Raw genomic sequence first — 11,671 nt, forward strand, 5'->3', positions numbered from 1 at the left:
AATTAATTTGTATTGAGCATTCTGATTTCGTGAAGGAGAGCTGTAAAAATGCCTTTGGGAGTGTGACTAGTTCTTCACGAAGCAGAAAGTTTCATTCACAGAAGAAGATGACTTTGAAAAGATTGTCTTCTGTTTTACAGCTGTAGTTTTGGAGCCTTTGCAGAGAGGTGAATGAATTTATTCCAAAGTTCAGTTGATCTAGTGCCCTGCCCTGGTCTTACTCTTAAAACGGTAGTTCGTAACTAACGTCCATTATATGTCCTTTCCTACATTCTGTTTCCAAATCCACACCACCACGTTCAGTTTTGCAGTTACGTGCCAGTAGTGTTGCGTTTAACTGGCCACAAGGCTTGGTCAGTAAAAATTCGCAATTCCAGTTGGAATTTCGTAGTAAAGATTATTTGCTTTGGTTTCTGTTTGATCAGCATGGGAATGCCAAACATGCCAAGCTACATGGGTTTCAGAATGGATTGTGGGTGAGAGCAAGACATAGAAATGGGGCAGCCAAGAAGCTTTTAATTATGTTGTTTTCACTTCATCAAAGCAGAAGCGTGTGTGGGGAGAGAAGCAGCACACCTTGGGTGACTTCTGCCGGGGAACTTCACCAGTGCTGGGTAATGGTTCTGAGTGTGCTCAGCTGCTGTGCCACCGCACCGCTGCATCCGCAGGTGATGGACAGCCAGGGTAGTGGCAGAAGATGCGCTGCATATTCCTTTTTTTCTTTTTTCTTTTTTTCTTTCCCTCTGGTGATGGTCACAAAGGTACAATAGACACTGAGGCACCCAGGTTAAGGAGGGAGGGAAGTAAACTGTAACATGCTGGAAGCTTTTGAGCTGTAGAAACTGGTGCTTTGCTTTATGTAATTTGTTTGTGAAGTGTTTATTTTTATAACAGATCATGTTGTTGAACACATGGTTCTTAAAAACTACAAACTGATCCATGAGTTTAATATTTGAGAAGTGGACGTTCATCTGTTGGGGGAGGCAGGATATGGAAATGTAAGCAGATGGATATTTAAAGAGACACTGTCACAAAATAGTTGCTGGCATATAGGATATGTTAGTTTGGGGGGGTGTCACATCTGTACGTGGAAATTATATATTCTCTACATATATGAACAAATAGAAAATATTCCCTGAACTTTGAAAATTTTCCTACAGTTTTGGGAGGTTTAAATACAAGTTCTGCTAATGAAACTAGGAAGCAAGACTAACAATTATGTTCTTACTGTCCGTGATGACTTTTTTTAAGTGCTATGAGGATTATCAGAGCTCTGAAAGATGACAGTGTCCTTCCTTGACCTCCCCAAATCAAGTGTATCCTCGTGTTAGACTTCCCACTTCAGTAGATGACTGGCATTTGAATGTCTCTTCATTGAACTCTTTATATTAAAAACAAACCACCAATATTTCTTAGTCAAGTTCTCACCATGTGCTGACTCTGTGTATCAACCACTATTGGAAACGACTCTCTAGACTGCCTGCCCCTTCAGCCGCGGTGAATCGAGTGGGTCCATCGGTCTGAGCATGCTCAGTGTGACTGCAAACACCATTGTGCATATGCTTTGTATATTGGGGCGAGGGTTTTTTATATATATATTTTGGGAGGGGTAGTGGGTGGGATGGAGAAATACTCAATCAGCTTAAGCCAGAATAATGTGTGTAAAAGCCCCTGAAGTATTTTGTGTGTGAGTGCGCGGGTGTGAGTGCGCGCATGGGAGTGTCTGACATCTTATTCCCTTTGTGTTCTGAAGATTTGTGAGTTTTACTTTTCTTTTTTTTTTTTCCTGCAGAAGCAATTGTTACAAAAAAAAATTTGTAAATAAGAGCTACATAATTTTTGTTTAACCATGAACATCATGTCACAGCAAACCCTGAATATTCACTTTGAAAGTAGAGGAGGATACTCCAGGTAGGGCCTTGGGCCTTTGGCTGTCAGCAAGGCATCGTTATATGGTATGCAATGAATATTTGTCTTGAGTATTTGCAATCCCCCGTTGAGCTTTTCTAAAAATCAGGCTCTTTGCAGTTCCCCTCCCCATCCCTTTTGATTTTTATTTTTTTTTTAATCTCAAGAGCAGACAGAAAAAGGGGCAGCTGCAAACAGTGTTCAGTGCTGCTGGCCTGCGGTCGGGGGGGGTGTGCAGACACGCTGTCATCACTGGGCCCGACAGGGTTGGTGACTCTTGCGATACCTTGACAATACTGAGATCTACCGCATGGTACTAGGAGTTAAGTCTGAATGTAACATTAATGCTTTATTTAAAATAAAAACAACACTTTTTTTTTTTTTTTTAAGGGGTTGAAGTGAACATGACTGTTGACCATGTTCGTGAATTTATAGATGCAACATTCATTGGTAGAATTGTGTGATGGTCTTTTGTGCTACTTAATTTTACATATTCCAGTCTCTGTATGTACCTGCAAAGAAAGAAAAAAAAAAAATAACAAAACCCTGCTTTGCTTTTATTGAAAGGGTTCCCAGGACTGCATACCTGCTCCTGAGCTCTGTTTTAAGTATGTGTATCCTTCGCTTGTATTTTGTATTAAAAAAAAACACAAGGAAAAAGAACCCTTTATTGTTCAGCATGTTGGAATTGTGTCCCCTCTTTTATTTTTCTCCTTTTTGGAATATATTAAGCAACTCATTCTTCTGTATCTTTTATTTTCTTTTGTAAACTTTTTGGTTTTGTTTAAAAATGGCTTTATAAAAGGGCTTTTATAACCCATAAACATGGCTTGTGTAATTTTTCTGATATTGGAAGGTATTACTTTTTGTTATGTGGATATTGGTGAGATGTAGAAACGTGTTCATCTTCCGTAAGGTCCGATAGTTTGGGGATTAATTCCTTTGCAGACCTTGTGCTTTCTCTGGGGAGGGTAGGTCAGATTCTGGACAGAACAATTGGGCAAAGGTGACCTTCCCGTGAGCTGAGGGGAAGATGGAGAATTAAGTCCTAGTGGCTGTAAAGAACTTGCTCCTTGTTTTCACAGGCTGCTCCACCCCAGAGCTGCAAGTTGAGGTTTTCAGATTCAAATCCAGTTACTAAAAGCGATGACGAGGGGAGAGGGAAAGCCTTTCACCTGTCACGCTTGCCTCCGCGAGTGTGCCCCCAGCAATCAATAGCCTTTTGATTTTGCCATTTGTGGCCCCAGCAATGACAATAAATACACTGCCTCTTCTTTGGAGGTGTCAAACCAGAGAGGACAACTGTGTTGGCCAGGAGCGTGTGCCGAGTCATCAGTAGCTGCTTGTTCCCCAGGCAGATGAACCGACCCGGGTCCAGGTCGCTTTCCCCACCTGTCCCGCACGCTGTAGTGGTGTGTAACGAGTTGGTGCTTTTTAAGAAATCCATTATAGCCGATTTAATCTTAATTTCCTGCAGAATCTTCGTTGTAACGCCCAACGGCAAGCTGGGCAGCGCCTGGAGGAGTTGCCTCTTTTGTGGAGTTCTGCGGTGGGCCAGCAGGGGGCGCTCCGCCCGCGCCGCCACTGGCGCGACATGTCGTGCATCCCGTGGTGACATTGTGTGTCACTCGCGTGTGTCTGTCTTTAAAACCTGAAGTTGTGGTTCTACAGGGTGAACACCTGAAAGCGTTTGTTTCTCATAGGGTTCAGGCTGAAGCTGCTGCTGGGCTCCTAAGGGAGCTGGCTGTGCTAAGGGGGCGACACGCACTCGCGACCTCGCTGGGTGAGTCGTTTGTGTCTCCTCCTTGGCCCAGTTCAGCAGCACGTTCAACCATAACAAACCAGTTTGGTGCCTGATACAGCTGGACGAGAGACCAGATTGCAGTTGCCCCCAGTGGCAGCACAGACTGGTTTGTGTATTGTTTTCAGCGGTTGTTTGGGCAGTTTTGTGAAATGCTGCCTCTTGCCCGACACAAACCCCTCCCTGACAGCCATAAGCTGGTGCCTGGCTGCAGATTCTCTCCCTCTTCTGTTTGTTTTATTCCACAGCATGGTAAAATAAGACTACGTAACAGAGGCGTGTGTGGTGGTGGATGCTGCTAATGATGCTCCAGGCTTCTGGGATGGAGCGTTTAATAATGCAGCTTATGGCATTCCTCCCTCCTTTCTTTTCTTTAAACATGCCAGCCAATTAACCTTGACAGGTATTTCTACCTCACTGCTATGGTATCTGCAGTTATATGCTGCGGCCTTGACGTGGATTCTTTATCTGGAGCAGCTGTAGGGTTACCTGCAGGTACTGCTGTGCTACTTCAGTTTTAGGATTAATTAGCAGTTATAGGTGTGGCGCTTCTATTGTCTCCAGAAGTAAACACCACTTACTTACTCAAAGAAATGGTGCAATACTAGGATCTGTGAACTCTTTTTTCAAGAGCTATTCTTCTTCTCTGCTGCCACTAGGCTTTGACCATCCTGTCAGTATACCCAGCCTTTGGCGGCTTTTCTCCTCAATATTGCTCTTCTCAACCCCACGTATTTACTGACCGCTCAGCCCTGCAGGCAGATGCTTTGCCAGCATAAGTTAAAAGTTCCCCTTGGCTCTGTAGTAGTATTTACAGGGAACTAATACCAAAACCAAATTATTTGTTTTCAGATTTAATGGATGTGCATCTGAGGAGTGGACACGCATAATGTTTTGTAACTACAGTGAGCGCTGCCAAACCGGGGGGATAAGATTCCTTTGGCAAAGAATACCAGCTGTCAAGTTTAAATCTAACAGAATTTTGCCTCAGGAATATCCTGTTTCTGTTTCTTTTGGTAGCATTTTGTTACAGGACAAAAATAAAAGGTGGAATTCAAGATTAGATCTATTTTCTGCAATACAGCTTGGTTTGGCCCTGGTGGGCTTGAAAGAGTAAGTAAATGGGATGAAGTTGATTTAAAGAGCTGCTGTTCTGTTCTTGCCCGTCTTGCATGTTGAAGGAAACCTAGAAAAATTGTGGAAGTTGAGATTATTTCCCAGCAAATTCCCTGTACTTGGAAAGTGTATTTTTAGGTATAGTTTTGATGCAGCAAACCACAAAGTGAACAGAGTTGGTTTTTTTACTTCTTTCACTGGTATTTGGGGTCTATGTTGCATGCGATATGATAAATCAAGACTAGAAAGATATCACTAATAACCGAAACTCCTGTGGAGTTGACACAAAGGCGCTCCTGGGGGGTAAAGAGAACATAAGAGCTCTGAAAGGTGTCTGTTCATTGTGCATTGATCTACACGTCTGTAACATGTGATATGTTAGACTTGAATTTGATCTGGGAGTACCGCTTGTTAGTTCATAACCACATCCTGGGCTAACGCACGTCTCCAGCTTCAGGGTTTTATGTAGACCAGGAAATGGTTTTGTGTGTTTTAGGGTTTTTTCCTCTTTCCATGGCTGTAGGTCAAGTTCAAGTGCTATTATCCCACTGTGGGGAAGCATCGGAATGCACTCTCCCCCCATGAATGAAAGAGACCAGTAAGAGATAGCTCCTTTTAAGAAAAGTTAATGTTAAATTAAACTCTCTAGGTCAAATTCAGCCCTTGGCCTTAAACCATATTTGCAGTTTGGTCTCCTGTGTGTGCATGTTTTTGGATGGAAAATAAATGAAAGCAATCTTGCACAAAGTCAAAGCCACTTCCTATTCTGTCTCTTCAATAATATTTAATTTACCCTTCAAAATGATGTTTTGTTTTATGATGTTTTTCAAGGGTTTGCTTTATATTTGCTTGCAAATTCTGTAGCTTGAAGAGCAACTGCTGTTATATTTGAATAATCCCTTGTCTTTCAGGTTGAATAACATTTATGTTTTGAGTAGATAAGATAACAGTTCCAGCAGCAATAAATTTCCTGTTGTCACACTGTCTTTTTTTCCTTAAGCATTTCTAACTAAGCAGTTGGCCTTGTAAGGAGGTTTTGGTTAGCATTATCAATTAGTGGCTTTCTTTAAGTGAGGTCTGTTAGCTTTGTTCATTACAAACATTTTCAAACATTTTTGAATTGATTGGAGTGGTTTATGTCTGAGAACTTCTGTCCTCTTGTGAGATGAAGTTAGTACTGATTTTTTTTTTTAATTGTCTCTTCTGTTTGGATTTTTTTTTTAACTAAATGGTCTTCTGACTTTTATAAAGAGGATATTCTTGTAGTTTCCTAAAGCATGTGCTGTGTTTCTGCTTCACCTCCTGAGAAATGAACGGAATACTTTGAATATAATCCCATTATTATATAAAGGCATCATTTCTTTTTCCTTAAGCTATCTTTTTTTTTTTTTAATTCATGGCTGATGATGATACTGCAATTGAAACAGTTCTTTTCCCAGAAATACTTCAGTACATTAGTTTTAAACTAACAGGTTACGCATTTCTCAAAGGCAAACGAGGTCTCATTTGGAAGTGACTCAGGTTCTTTCAGTCTCATTCACATGAAACTTTTTTTGCAACTTTAAATGCGTGATGCCACTTAAGCGACTTCTTTAAACATTTTTCCTCGTTTCCTCCTTTTGTTGAGTGAGGGTGCCAAGAGGAAAAAGAAAATACCTTTGGGCACAAGTCCTTGTTCTCACTCTCGTATCTCCCCACACCACCAAGAGCTTTTAAGTGTAAAAGACCAAGTGGTAGAGTTTAATGATGTGTGTTACCTCTGATATTTCATTTTCCCAAGTCAGTTAAATGCAAACATAAATATTCTTAATGTGAATAGATTACTTTGAAAAAGTGAGTTGTTATATGAACGCTAGATATTGCTATCTTGGGTCAGATCTAAGGTGAACTTGTTGGATATTTGTTTCTTTCCAGAAATATGTCTTCAGTCTGCTTTAAATTGATGGACTCTGCCTTCCACTGGCCAGGTTTCTGCTGGACGGCTGTGCTGGGTGTCGGTGAGGACAGAAACCTTGATGTCTCCTTTCAGAGGAACCCAAGCCATGTTACAGCTTGGACCCTGAGACAGTTTGGGGAGGAGAAAGCAGCTCCCTTGACCCCTGGCAGATCTGCCTGGCTGAAGGACAGCTCTCTGCCTCTCTAGTATTGCTTCCCCAGGTACAACGTGACGTAGATGCCCCTGAATTAGTACTCCATATGGCTGGAAAGGGAGCAACTGAGACGGATGTGCCCAACGAGTGCGGCGTGGGAAGTAGGCTGTAGGGAATTATTCTCTGCCCGTTCAGTCATTTTAGTTCAAACGCAACAAGGAAGAGACCAGTCCTCTGATCTGATGCTAGAACACTGGAGTAATTAAAATAAACAAAAATTCCCAAGACTTTAAATGCTTGAAGGCGTTGCTGACACCAAAACAAATCACCAAGCTTTAAACATAAACCTGGTCTATCTGGCACCATTGGCAGAATAGCTGTTGGCATAACATACTTTTAAAAAAAAATGCCATCGCCTCCTTTTCCTCACTGATACTGCAACATTTCTCAAAACTTACTTTGATCTCTGGGCTTTTCTCTGAAGTATGTGGACCTACAACAAGGAAGGGGTGGGAAATGCCATCTCTAGGCAAGTGTTGCATCTGCTCTAGGGGGCTGTGCTTGCATAGCAGGTTAAAAACTTGTTAGTGTAGACAAAGTTTTTCCTGGTGTGTAGTGAGTCTGGATAATAAACTTGGACTCAACCTGCTGCTAGTTACAGCGCATTCCTCATTGGAATATATCTGAAGTTGCTCTGACAAAAAAAAAAAAAAAAAAAAGGAAAGCCACTTGAAACAAATTGCTCGTGTTCTTGTGAATCTTCTCCATCTAACTTCATGTCAGACCCCGGCAGTCGTACCCTTTTGCTGCAGATGAACGAGAGAGAAGCTGTTGTCTTTGTAACTGGGGGTCATGTGGTGGAAAAGTTGAGAAATGCTGTATAAAAGGAAAAGGAAAAAGAACCTCGAGGAGACTTGTCCTCACGCGGCGCGCTGGGATGCTGTCTGAATCATGTGCACCTCTCAGCATGGGTCTCTGTACACAGCTGGAGCAGTTTAAGATGTTCTTTCTGAATTTTGCTGAGAAGTGGCCATGGCCTGTCAGCTGGTGACTTTTGAGCCACCCTGCTGCAGAGAAGGCATGGTGACGAGCGGTCCTGAGTTAATTCTGGTGGCAAGGCTGTATGATTTTTTTTTTTCCAGCTTTCATGCTTAGGCTTCTGCAAGATAAAAATTCCCATAAAAAAATCAAGGCAAGTGACAGCTAAATCCACTCCAGAAAAGGTTTCTCGGCTCCTTATTAAAAGGGAGTAAGGGGGGTGGGGGGGTAATAGATCGTTCTCTGTAGTTGATCCCATTCTGACAGTGCTCGTTACATCAAATTTGAGCACTCACTCTACCATATGGAAAAAGGGGGAACTCTGTCTAGGACCACTGCTGGGGCAAGTCTCCAATGATGTTTGTGTGTCTTGACCCCAGGCAATTCCTCCATTCTTCCTTTGTTAAACAAGTGATTTGTTGAATGCCAGTGACCCCTTTGTAGGTCTCCTGAGCTGCTGGGGCTGGGAATGACACAGAATTGTCAATAATCATTTCGGGTAGGGCTCATCATGGAACAATTTTTAACATTCAGGTCAAAGTCATCCCTAGGATTTCAGATAGTGAGGCTGTGTAGGAGGTGAATTAATCACAAAGTTAGCAATGCACACTCACTATTAATATTTCTTTATTTTGTTTGGGAATAGCAGAAGCAAAGGAGCTGATGCCTTGGCTGGTTCTAGGATACCTCCTTCCTGAGTCCTGGTGCTGTGAATTGCAATAAAAATTCTAGGGAAGTGTGACACAGAAAGAAAAATAGCTTTAGCGAGATTAAAGGGAGAGAAGGACAAGACCTGTGAAGATACAGAAACCTGGGATAATGGTAAGCAAATTGGATAGCCGTGATTGCCCTATTCTGTCATTGTGAGATCTGAATGGAAAACACTCTTATTATTCTTCTGATGATGCCTTTTTTTTTTTTTTTTTTAAATTAATGAAATAGAATCAAGGTTCTCCCAGTCCTCCAGAATCAGGTTCATGTTTCTTTGCAGACAGGTGTATGGCCTTACTCTCCATCTCTAGTATCTCAGTTTCTCTAAGGGAGGCTTCATCATCTAGCAGCTGCTTCCAACCAGCGCTTTGGAAAGGAGCATAGCCTGGGTGTCTTTCTCCTGCAGTCACTTCCTGGCCGTACAGTACAAGTATTTCAGAATAAACATGCTGGGAAATATTTGCACTGTGTGCTATAAACAGGGTGCAAGTTGTTTACCTGAAAAAATATCTGCCCATCAATTGTATAATAAAATAGTCAAGAAAAGGGAAATGTTAAGCTTGTAAAGTTTCATAGATAATTACTCTTGATCAACTGGTTTGACAAGAAATTCCTTTTTCAGCAAATATGGCTGGGGTGGTTTCTGTAAATACAGTTATTTTCTGTTTCAGGTTTGTGCTTCATCCACTCACGATGAATGACGGCGGTTCTCTGCCACCGTTGTTACTGCTCTTCGCAGCTGAGCTGCTGGAGCAAATACCCCTGGAAATCTCCAGCAGTCCCCACAACAATGCGTAGTTCTTCATCTCATGGCTGGGGTTGGATCTCAGTTCAGACTGTAAAATGTATGTTCGGACACACGTAATTTCCTATGGCCCCTTCAGGCTGGGAGCTCAGGTCTTGTTCAGCCTGGCAGGCTGAGAGCTGGCGAGCGGGTTTGGCTCAGCACGTGGGGTGCTGCGCGTGGGCACGGGGATGGCCGCGGGGCTGCTGCGGTGACAAACAGGATTTTGCAAGTCAATTTGCAGTGATCTGAAGTGTGTAAGCACCCTCTGAACGTGGCGTGTTTCTTTCAGGCAATCTGAATTTCTTGCCTGGCAGATAACCTGTTCCTCTACTGGAGAGGCAATTCTGCCCCTCAGCCTGTGTGCCACTGGCTGTGCCTGAAGGTTTTACAAGGCTTCGGGAGGCTGGAAGTCAGAGATTTGAGGGCTTTCCCTTTGGAAACTGATGATGGTTCAGACGGCATCGGGGGCTTTGCTTTAGGGTGGACTTTTATTCAAAATTAGTTTCACCCCCTGCAGATTGCTGCCCTCCTCCTTGCCTGGCTGCGATCGCTTGCCTTGGATGTCTCCTACCACCGCAGGGTAACAGTTGAGCAGCACCTTACGGTGTGAGCACCAACTCAGGGGCTCCAGTACCCCATTTCCCATAATGGTTCCTGTTTGCAGATCCCGCTGTGTACCCTGCAGTGGGAGATATGCCACACAGGAGGCTCAGTGGTCCGATACAAACTGTATTGGAACCCCATCCCAAGCTCTTCTTGGGGTGCAAAGCAATGACCTTGCCCCTCTTCCTGTTTGTTTTCCTCGGATCCATCTGTCCTGTCTCCTCCTATGCTTGGATGTCAAGGTCTAGGCTGAGGACCGCCTTTTTTGTTTTCTGTTAGGACATCTGCAGGAGTGTGCACGCCTGGGATGGAGCCAAAGAATTACTCTGAAAGAGCCGACTCCAAGTTCTGCACAAAACTCTGGCAAAGCTGAGAACCGTCCTGCAAGCAGCAGGGCTTGCTGAAGTTAGGAGATGTCGCCTGGAGGAGTCGTGGCTATGTGAGAGAAGGAGGGATGGAAAGTAAAAAAAAAATTGAGTGGGGGCAGAAAAGCTAAGGGCTCAGTCAGAACGGGTCTGGGGGCACCTCCAGGGTGAGCCGAGCGCTGTGGCATTAGGTACTGCCTGGAGAAAGGGGTTCTGCCTGGAGAAAAGGTTTGGATTTATAATCAAAGGCAGCATCTCTCATTGTTTAGGCCCTGCTTTATTCAAGGAACTGGAACTTTTTATGTCCCTTTGCAAATAAGTAGAATTTCATTAAAGAAATGAGATGGCCCCCAACTGGAACAAACAGCAAGACCTGCTTTTTCATCTAGTTGCCCTTGTTCCAGAGGGACTTGTATTAGTAAGTTATTGTTTAGTCAAGGTCATCAGCCTCTTGCATACCAGGGCCCCTGGTTTCATCTGTTACCTACCGAATGTCCCGGGGTCCCGTGGCCGGCGCTCAGCGCTGAAGCTGTCCTGGGAAATTGACTGGATGGCTCATGGGGTGCATCATTTGCAAGTGGCTGAGCAAGTCTGTTGCAGGGAAAGGCTTGGAGACTGAATGGGAGCTGACAGTTTCCTTGGCACCCAAACCAGAAAGAAATCCATTGCTTTGTCTCTAGCTTAGCAGAACTAAAGGGCAGCAAGGCAGAGAGTAGCTTTAAGTTGCCGGTACCAAACGTGCAGGGTGGGAACGAGCTCAATCCATAGGCGGCTTTCTCTAACCAGATTTGAATCAAAATAGGCTGTTTCACGAGGAAGACCCTCAAATCTTACCCCGTGGGCTGGAAATTGTAAACTGGCGCCAGCATTGTCTGCTGTGCCCCCTGGCAATGTGACTCTGGGCACAGTGAAATAACATTTACCTCCTTGGGGTAAGAGTGGGAAGGCAGTGGGCAGAGTGTGAGCAATTACCTGATACTCGGGTGGGTGATGTAGCTCAAGATTTTGAGGACAGTGGTACCTTTCCTAACCTGGCATCTGTTGTGCTGCTGCTGAAGGTCCTGGCCAGGCAATTTTTGCCTGCCTCATTTGTAGGACTGAGGTAGGCGAGGAGTGACGTACTGGGGGAGGAGAGGCAGGGTGGTAGCAGAGATGCGCTGTAGGTCGTAGAACTAGGTGTTGCAAAGTGATCTTTATCCTTACAGTGGCCTTCCAAAGTGGTGCCTGGCTGTTTTTGCGATGCAGAAGGTTA

This window comes from Falco naumanni, chromosome 17 (assembly GCF_017639655.2).
Source record: "Falco naumanni isolate bFalNau1 chromosome 17, bFalNau1.pat, whole genome shotgun sequence".
Taxonomy (NCBI): Eukaryota; Metazoa; Chordata; class Aves; order Falconiformes; family Falconidae; genus Falco; species Falco naumanni.